Raw genomic sequence first — 11,045 nt, forward strand, 5'->3', positions numbered from 1 at the left:
TAGAAGGGGAGGGGGGCAGAGGGTACTCAGAAAGATTTAGAAAAGAGCAGAGTCTCCAGGTGTTGTCTAGATGTGACGTGCGATGAGATGCACAGGAGTTCACCTAGAAGAGAGTGCCAAAGGGACGGTGCAGGAAAATGAAGCCCACGTCTTGTCCTACTGAGCCCTGAAATGCAGAGGAGCTTCAGAATAGAACAGAGAGTGCGAGCTGGAGAGGAACCGTGGCTGGAGCACCGTGTGTAATGCATAGTGGCATGGGCGTCCCCAGGGGACAGGGCCAGCTTTAGCGCTGGTGGCACCCAGTGCGAAAATGTTAGTTGGCGCCCCCAATGACCACTTCCACCCCGGATTCTCTCACTAGCACCCTTTAACAGTGACCAAGACTCCATAACCACTCTCTCTCAGATGCATTGAATTCATTATATAGCGCTCCTCATACCATTAAAGTATGTCAGAGCACTTTGCATCACACACACATTACACAGACAATCAGTCATACTTGTGTAAATCAGTGTATAGGAAATGTTACATAAGCCAAAGGACAAAGGGGCATATTATCAAAGCCTAGCGATATTTTTATCGCCACGTTTGCGTCCGTTTTTGGATGAAATGCGACGATAAAAATATTGCTTCATTTACAAGAGCACGCTAACACGTGTTCAATGGGATTAGCGCTGGTTTCAACATTGCATCGCCTTGCATCGCTAATGAGATGCAAGGGAGGTGTGTCCAGGGAAACAACATGGGATATCATCACTAACCCTGATTCTCTCTATTTTCAAGTGTATCGCTAACACACATAGCGATATTATAATCAGCGCAAACCGGGTTTTTCGCCGCTTTGTAACGCCTGCTATTTTCCTTACTAAGCCATATCTATAATGGGAGATGGATTGTAATGCTGAGTCCACGTCTCCCATTATAGATTAGATTTTCCCTACCGCGGTTTTCTATCGCTGGAATTCCGGCGATTTTGATTCTTTCTGCCGCGTTTGCCTGGATTTCTATCGCCTGCGCGATGTGCCTTGCTGATAGTGCGCTCACCAGGCGATAGAATCCGGCGATATGTGGCGTTAATTTTTTGAGCGCTACACACAGCCAGTGATAAATATCACTGGCCATTGATGATATGCCCCTAAAAGTGTAGGAGTCACATGTCATCCATACTTGTAGGCAGTATAGTTTAGGAGTGCGTGGTGTGGAGAAGCACAAACTCAGAGTTGAAAAAGAAACAGCATAGTTGGGAGTTTTCATTAATAATAAGACTCCATTTCTACCCAAATTAACCCTTTTGCAACATTAATCAATGTTCTATACTTCGCAGAGTGTATGCACTTCAATGATGAAAGTTATTACCTCACTATTTTATATTAGGACTTTAAGTTATAAATTGCAAGAAAGAAAAGGATGGCTCTTTTAAAAGCAGTAACCTGCTGATTTATTTACATTAAATGCACTCTTTAATCTACTTGGTACACGTTCTTTGCAGCAGGCGTATTAACCCTCTGTACTACCTTCACATACTTCAAAAACTCAACTACACAAAGCTCTGATCTCTGGCCAGGAAGAACATTAATCACAGGAGTTATCTTGACATTTTTGTGAGGCCCCGTAATTGCAGGAGGAAAGGAACGTGCAGTAGGTGCTTTTAAATCATTATTAAGTTGGTCACACCAGCCTAGAGCCAGCCCTGACAGGGGGCAAGGAGGGGGGCTCCAGGGGGGGGCAAGCGCCCCTCCTTGCCCCCCCCTGCGGACGCCCATGCATCTGTGTGATAAGAGGTAAAAAGTAACAAAGAGTGTAATGCACCATTTACACTTCTTGCTTTTCAGGATGTCTAGAAACTCAGTATCAGCAATCCGTAACATAACAAAAATTGACGGCAATTCAACATCCCTCATGTTTAACCCCTTCGGTGCTGGTGACGGAACCGCTCCGTCACCAGCGTCGGTTGAGCTGTGCTGGTGACGGAGCGGTTCCGTCATGGCCCGCCCAGCTCGATAGAACGCTCATGCGCGGCACGAATTCCGCGCCTGCGCTGAGCGTTCTATTGAGCGGGGCGGGCCGTGACGGAACCGCTCCGTCACGAGCACAGCTCAACCGACGCTCGTGACTGAGCGGCTCCGTCACGAGCATGCGGCCGCCGTGCGGCCGCCGAAAACCGTTAGCACTGCGGCGGAATAGCCGCCGCAGTGAAGGTGTTAAGGAACTCAACATAGATTCTAGAAGTTTGTTTGGTATCAAACATTTCTACTCCAAGTACCAACATGCATCATTTTGGACATAACCTCGGTACAGCGAGGAAAGAAAAGACAATTAATTCTTGTTATGTGTCAAGAAAGTACTACCCTTCCACTCCTAGAGAATAATTGGCAAACAACACATACTGGCATCAACGAGACCCAGCACAGATGATTCTTGGATAAAGACCACAATATGACACAACATTAACTTTGTTAGGTGAAACAGCAACGCTCAGCAGTCTATGCGTCCCATTCCCAAAGTGCTGGCACTCAATGAAATAGTGCCCAAGAGTCCTTCCGATTGTGCCACCAGTAAACCTCAGTTATAAATCTCTAAACAGTATATTTTAAAAAATCTATATCTGTGAAGCTTTAAACAAGGAGCCTTTCATTCTTCGGAATCATTTGGGATTTGGATTGTTATAGAAGCCCAGCAGAAGGCGTGTAGCCGAAACGCGTCGGCCAAAATGAATGTAATTTTCCTGCACCCATATGTGCATTTCTGTGTTTGCACATGGATCGATAATAAATTTGGAACACTTTGTTCGCACTTAAGATTGGCTCCTCCTTTTTCATGGTTTCGATTTTGGAACTCTCTTCCTGATAATCTTCGATCTTCCCAATCATACTTGGAGTTCCGCAAAGGTCTGAAGACCTGGCTATTCATTAGAGCTTTTGAGGTCTAATTGCTGCCCTGTTCTGCTGCCGGACTGCATTAGCGCCATGAAACCTTTTTGGTATACGTGCGCTCTATAAATTCCCCCAACTTCAACTTCAACTTCATGACCACTGGATGAAAAATAAAATGCAGCATACATTGGAAGAATATATATATATATATTCACTTAAAAAACAATGTTTTATAAAGCTCGAGCATAACATAAACAATCATTGGAGCTTGGGGTATACTGCGTGACTCTCTAATCAGGATGGAATTGTACATTTGTTGTCAGTGTGCCATTCAAACCTCTTGCCCTGTCTCACTTTGCTTGCCTCTCCCATAAAAAAAATAACAAAGCCACTTAATTCTGACATATGCAGTAGCTTTTTGGCTCCATCAATGTTTTATTTACCCATGTAGTGCAGTGTGAAAGTTGGCTGAAAGCAAAGAACAAAAGCGCTATGATGTTGCCAGCATTTTCCATATCATAGTGTTTTTTTTATTTTCAAGCATGGTTCACAACATGGCTTGAAAACAAACATTGGCAAAGACAATAGATCCTCACATAGACGAACTTATTGGCTTTGCCAATGCTTGTTGTTACAGGGTGAGACCTCACACAAGTCAAGGTATCACACTGTCTCAATCAGGATTCAATTCTGTGACTCTGAACACAGACACATTTATCTGCAGTGATCACATTAATCATTGAAGATTTCATAGTGTAAATAATGCATTGCGAATGTATTAGTTTAACACACATTTATTTTGCGTTTAAGGATTTATATATGCAGTTATCTGAAGGTGGAAAAACAACAAGACACAATACGTGGTACATGTCTGAGCCTGCCACTACGGCACAGATTAAAGTTCCCACACTTAGTTAAGCACTGCAAACTCTGCGTGTAATGAAGACAGCCTGGAACCGAGCCAGATAAACACGGGCACCCATCCAGCCCTCTTCATTTACACCTACTTGAAGACACGTTTGCGCCTGGGAACGCAGCCAGGGACCACCAGGGGGGTGCCTTCACAGTTTGGACACCTCCTTCTTAGAGTCAGGCAGCTGTCACCCTAATGACTCAAAATAAATGTTGGTTATATCCTTTTCATAGTAAGACATCTTGATGTAATGTGGATACAGCATATTTACCACCTACTGAGTGACTCAATAGTAGGATATGGAATGGCTACTTCATAAACGGTGCCCCAATCATATTTATATTCTAAGAATGACTTGTTTATTTTTAGAGTCAAACGGCCATTGTTATGCATATGAACCGAAAGTCTGCTGATCATGTCATTTTCAAAGCTAGAGTCGGGCAGACATCTTGCTTGATTGAGGCTATATGACGTCTACCTTATGATTAGTGTCAAGCGGCCATTCCTTAAATATACTGCTTTAGCAATGCTTCTAGAATCATGCTCTGATCTTTAGCTCAATTTTTAATAACGATGGACTGTATGCAAATCAATAGATTTTTATCATGATATAGACCAGATCTGAAGCATTATACTATATCCTTATAGCCCGCCGTAGAGGGCTATACCGGCTATTAAAGGCCCTCTCCAGCGTTAAAGGCCCGAGCCAAAGGCGAGGGCCTTTAACAAGGGAGAGGGACTTTAACAAAGGAGAGGGACTTTAATAGCCGGTATAGCCGAGCTACAAAGGGCTATAAGGCTATTAGAAGATTATGTCACTAGAGGGCAGTATGCTCTAACAAAAAAAAAATAAAGCCTCATGGGAGCGCTAGGGGATTGGAATCCCCTCAGGCTCCCTGAAGCCTTTGTTCACAGCCAGAGCTGTGAACAAAGAAACATTGGAATGTTGGAGCTTCAGGTTTATACCAGCCATTATAAGCCCAGAGCACTCCATTGTTTTCAATCGAGCTCCCAACATTCCAATGTTCTAATTATAAATAGGACTGGGGCAGCCATAAATATATACATAATATTATACATAAAACAAACCGCTGGCTTAAACTGTAGGCTTCACACATCAGATACATGGTCGAAGTAAGAGAAAATTAAGTAAAGCAGCTGAGGACGTCACAGGCTGATGTGCAAACACACGGCCGCCCTCTCCTCTTGCCGATAACTGTATTGAGTCCCTATTGGTCACGGGGCTGAGTTACATGCAGAGCTCAGAGCACAAACACACAACCACACATACACACAACCACACACACAACCACAAACACAGCACACATAACCACACACACACAACCACACACACACACACAACCACACACACACAACCCACAACCACACACACAACCACACTCATAGACCCCACACACACACCCACACACACAACCACACACACAACCACACACACAACCACAAACACACAACCACACAACCACACCCAACCACACACAATCAATCAATCAGGGGTTTGTTAAAGCGTGACTACTCACCCGTAAGGGTCTCAAGGCGCTAGGGGTGGGGGGGGTGCAGGTTCCATTCCATCAAGGAGGGGGTCTGTCGAAGAGCCAGGTTTTGAGGTTTCTTGCGAAGATGGGGAGCGATGTTGTCTGTCTGAGGTGGAGCGGAAGGGCGTTCCATGCTTTGGCCGCAAGGAAGGAGAAGGAGCGGCCTCCCGATCTGGTCTTTCTGGTGTGGGGGACCACGGCGTACTAGAGCTGGGCTGATCGTAGGGTCCTTTAGGGTGCGTGGAATTTGAGTCGGCTGTTCAGGTATGCTGGTCCGGTGCCGTGGAGGACCTTGTGTGCGTGGGTGAGCATCTTAAAGGTGATTCTCGCCTCGACGGGGAGCCAGTGGAGTGTGCGCAGGTGCTGGGAGATGTGGCAGTGTTTTGCCAGTTTGAGGACCAGTCTTGCGGCAGCGTTCTGGATGTTCTGTAGCTTGCGGATGAGGTTTTTGTTTATTCCGGCGAACAGTGCGTTGCCGTAGTCGTCTGCTGGTGACCAGGGCGTTAGTGACTGTCTTTCGGTGTTCGAGGGGGATCCATTTGAAGGTCTTACGAAGGAGGCGGAGGGTGTGGAGCAGGAAGAAGAGACAGAGTTGATCTGGCGGTCCATTTTGAGCTCGGAGTACAGGATGATTCCCAGGTTGCGTGCGTGGTCTGTGGGGGTTGGCGGGTTTCCGAGGGCGGTGGGCCACCAGGAGTCGCTCCAGGCGTCGGGGTTTGTGCCCATGATGAGTACTTCTGTTTTCTTGCTGTTTAGTTGTAGGCTGTTTTTACCAAGAAGGGGTAACCCTGTGTCCCTCAGAACCTGGGTATGTATGGTTAAAGACAAAAATGGTTCTGTCGGGTAAGTCAATTACTTTTACGTGAAGGCTAGGTTAGCTCATAACAGAAGATAACAAATATAAAGAGAAACAGAGAAAACCTCTCCGACAACAAATATAATTCAACATTTTTATATGAAAGAACAAAGTCACATTAAAACACCGGAATTACTTCATTCCATTTCAATTTCAATTATAAGTGAAAAAGTGACTATTGGTGAACAAAGTGAATAGTGCAACAATTTCAGTGACACTTATTTACAAATATATACAAAGTTTATACAAGGAAGAATGGGCGAGGGGAAAGATTTTTGGCGGTCAGAGTTCTAAGTTAATACTCCAGGGAGACAGATGGTAACTGTGCCCGTTCCCGGAGGGTTCTTGACCAGTGTTGTGCGTCGACGTTTCGATCCTAATGTGTCTGTGTAAAAGACCAATATGAGGAGCAACATCTATATACAGCAAGCAATCCATACGTCAACTCAATATCAATATGGAAAAGATATATTGATGACGTGATCATGATATGGACTGGCACTGAAGCTGATTTAAAAGACTTCTTCACCTGGCTGAACACCAGATGCAACGATATCCAGTTCACGATGAACTACAATGAAAAGAGCATTGCCTTTCTGGATCTCCTGTTTAAGGTTGAGGATGGATTGATCATTTGTGACCTATACAGAAAACCTACAGAGAGAAACACTCTGTTGAAGTATGACTCCAACCACCCACGTAATTTACGTGACAACCTGCCGTTTGGGCAATACTTACGTATGAGACGCCACTGCACGAAAAGAACAGACTTCTTCAAAGAGTGTGAGACACTTACCAACCGCCTACGCGAGAGACCCTTTGGGACTACTCAAACGGGCCAAAAAAAGAGCTTGGTACTATCCGAGAGAAGAGTTGCTTGTCCCAAAAGAGAAGAAAGTCGGCTCCCCCAATCTAGTCTGTGTCACTACATTCCATTCCAGGAGTAACATCATGAAAAAAACAATAAAGAAATACTGGAATCTGGTTGCATCAGAGATCAATACAAATGAAGACCCGTTATTTGCCTTCAAAAGAGGCCGCAATGTAAAGGACAACGTGGTAAAAGCTTTTCTGGCACCCCCAAAACCGGCAACCTTGAGGGATCAACTGGGCTTGCCTGCAGTGAAAGGACACTTCAAATGCAGCACATGCAAAGCATGTCCTCTATGCATTGATGGACCATCTTTTTCACACCAGAACAAAACATACACATTGCCCGCCTTGACAAATTGCAATACCTCGAACGTTATCTACATCGTTCTTTGTCCATGTAACAAACCTTATGTGGGTCAAACAACACAGAAGGTTAAGACTCGCATATTGCAGCATATGAGCAGAATCCGCTGTAAAGTCCAGGGGGCCCCCATGGTCGATCACTTTGTTAGCCAGAATCATGACCCAGACAGCATACGCTGGCGCATACTTGAAAAAATCAATGTGAACCCACGCGGTGGTTCTACCACCTCAGCCCTCAATAGAAAGGAGTGCAAATGGATCCATGTTCTGAACTCTGTAAGTCAGGGGTTAAACGAACATGAGGAGATTTCAAAACAAATGGGACTATTATGATTATGAGCCTATTTACCAACTGTGAACTACTTGCTCTTTTATGATATGCTGCAACTAATTTGCATGTGGTCCTATTTCTTGTGTATTTCTTCAGTTTCAGTCAAATGCAACGTTGTCCATACTATGTTCACTTGCAATGTGTTTATAATGTGGTTTTAATCACATAGGGAAATATTGATTTATTATTGAATGTTCTCTTAATGCAACATTGTCCGTACTATGTTCACTTGCAGTGTTTTACAATATGGTTTCAACCGAACAGTGAAGCATTACTACTGAATGTTGTCCTAATTACACGCTGAATTATGGAAGTATTAAGTTCTCTTCCTTAAATCCACACGTTTCTTTCTTGATCACAATCCGTTTCGTGTAACATTTCTTAACGCGATAGTTAAACAGCATTCGCGTTGCCTAGTGATCCAGGGGCCTGCCACCCCTATCCAATCCAAGCTTAGCACACAGCCGGCGACATGACGCGCCATGCTGATGTCACGGCGTTGCTAGGCTACAGACGTGCTTAACGTCCTCGCGCCCAGCTTCTCGCTTGATCGAGCGACCGCGAGGAATGAAAGCCGGTACCCTGCTCTATTGGAAAGTGTTCCTCCATGTTAGGTAAGCTACCGACAGTGCATGAAAAGTGTCCGCTTTGGAACACAAGCTTGTGGTGCACTCGGTTTTGGCCTCACGAACCCTGCCCCAGTGTCACTGTTGTTCTTGTGCACGTCAGGACTTGAAAACCCTGAGCGCGAGTTAATTAATCACCGCGCCTGTCGGGTGTCTGTATACTGTGCCACTCTTACAGTTTGCCCCGAGCGCTGGTTTTGTCGAATGGTAATTCTAAGTGCCGCCACCTTTTATTGATATAAACCACACTTTGAGGGTCAGGACATCTTCCTGGTGTGTGTACTTCCTGCACTGCATGTTTTTACGAAGTGACTGACTCGGTTACAATTGTAAATGGACTGATTTAAGTTATCCTTTGGTCCATAAATAGTTTCGCGTCAGGACTTGAAAACCCTGAGCGCGATTAAATTAATCACCGTGCCTGTCGGGTGTCTGTATACTGTGCCACTCTTACAGTTTGCCCTGAGCGCTGTTTTTGTCGAATGGTAATTCTAAGTGCCGCCCCCTTTTATTGATATAAACTACACTTTGAGGGTCAGGACATCTTCCTGGTGTGTGTACTTCCTGCATGCAAGCACCGCATGTTTCCACGAAGTGACTGACTCGGCTAATTGTAATTGGACTGATTTCAGTTATTCTTTTCCCAGATTGACCTATTGGCCTACGCACAGTGTGTGACTGTCGCCTCCTGTGTATCCGAAAATCAATACAACCCAGTTATCCCCCCTTCCCCTCATGTGAGTATAATGCACTCACCACACTGCATCACTACAAATAATTGTTACCTACCTCTCTGACACAACACTTACCTCTCTTTCCAGACCAACCCAACCCCCCCCTGTCTTGATAAAGATCCGCGTGACCACCAACCGGGGCACATTAGGATCGAAACGTCGACGCACAACACTGGTCAAGAACCCTCCGGGAACGGGCACAGTCACCATCTGTCTCCCTGGAGTATTAACTTAGAACTCTGACCGCCAAAAATCTTTCCCCTCGCCCATTCTTCCTTGTATAAACTTTGTATATATTTGTAAATAAGTGTCACTGAAATTGTTGCACTATTCACTTTGTTCACCAATAGTCACTTTTTCACTTATAATTGAAATTGAAATGGAATGAAGTAATTCCGGTGTTTTAATGTGACTTTGTTCTTTCATATAAAAATTTTGAATTATATTTGTTGTCGGAGAGGTTTTCTCTGTTTCTCTTTATATTTGTTATCTTCTGTTATGAGCTAACCTAGCCTTCACGTAAAAGTAATTGACTTACCCGACAGAACCATTTTTGTCTTTAACCGTTTAGTTGTAGGCAGCTGTTTTTCATCCATCGTCTGCGTATGACACGATGTTGAGTCCGTAGGTTCTGACGATGGGGGCAAGTGGAGCCATGTAGACGTTGAAGAGCGTCGGGCTGAGGGAGGAGCCCTGGGGGACTCCGCAGGGGGTAGGTGTGGGGTCCGAGAGGAAAGGGGGGAGTCTGACCCGCTGCGTCCTGCTGGAGAGGAAGGAGCAGATCCAGTCGAGGGCCTTGTCCTGGATTCCTGCGTCGTAGAGTCTGCGTATTAGGGTGCGGTGGGAGACTGTGTCGAACGCTGCTGATAGGTCGATGAGGATGAGGGCTACTGTTTCTCCTTTGTCCAGTAGGGTGCGGATGTCGTCTGTTGCGGCGAGGAGGGCGGTTTCTGTACTGTGTTTTTTTTCTGAAGCCGGATTGGGAGGATTCGAGGATGTTGTGTTCTTCAATGAATGTGGCGAGTTGGCTGTTGATGGCTTTCTCGATGACTTTCGCTGGGAACGGGAGCAGGGAGATGGGTCTGTAGTTTTTGAGGTCGGTGGGGTCCACTGAGGGTTTCTTTAGGAGGGGGTTCACCTCGGCGTGTTTCCAGTCGTCGGGAAACAAGGCGGTCGCCAGGGAACGGTTGATAGTGTGGCGGAGCATGGGTGCGATGGTGTCGCCGGCTCTGTTGAAGATGTGGTGGGGGCAGGGGTCCGTGGGGGCCCCTGAGTGGATTGACTTCATTGTCTTCAGTGTGTCTTCGGTGGTGAGGGCTGTCCAGTCATCAATCGCTGGTTTCCGGGTGTCGGGGGTGGTTGGTGAGGGTTCAGTGTGTTGGTTGTCTTCGTCGAAGTTGTCGTAGATGCTCTTGATTTTGTGGTGGAAAAAGGTGCTGAGTTTGTCGCAGAGGTCTTGTGAGGGAGGGATGTCGGTAGACTCGCTGGTGGGTTGGGCGAACTCCTTGATGATGCTGAAGGGTTCCTTGCTGTTGTGTGCGTGGGTGGAGATTCTGTATTCAATCGCTTTTTTCCTCGTTTCTCTGATGAGTTGATGGTGGGCGTTGGTGGCGGCTCTGAAGTTGTTGTGGGCTTCTGTGGATTTGGTGTTTCTCCAGGCCTTTTCGAGGCGGCGGCATGTGCGCCTGGATTCTCGAAGTTCGGTGGTAAACCATCTGGCTTTCTTGGCACGGGTATTGTTGTTTTTCTTGAGGGGGGCTATAGTGTTGGTGCTCTCCGAGATCCATCTATGCAGGGATCGGGCTGCGGTGTTGGGGTCGTCGTTTTCCGCGATGGTTGGGGTGGAGTTGTTGAGTGAGGAGGTAAGCTGGTCGTCGGTGATTTTGGTCCAGTTTCTTTGTGGAAGCAGGAGCTGGTGTCTGT

Source organism: Lissotriton helveticus, chromosome 7 (assembly GCF_964261635.1).
Source record: "Lissotriton helveticus chromosome 7, aLisHel1.1, whole genome shotgun sequence".
Taxonomy (NCBI): domain Eukaryota; kingdom Metazoa; phylum Chordata; class Amphibia; order Caudata; family Salamandridae; genus Lissotriton; species Lissotriton helveticus.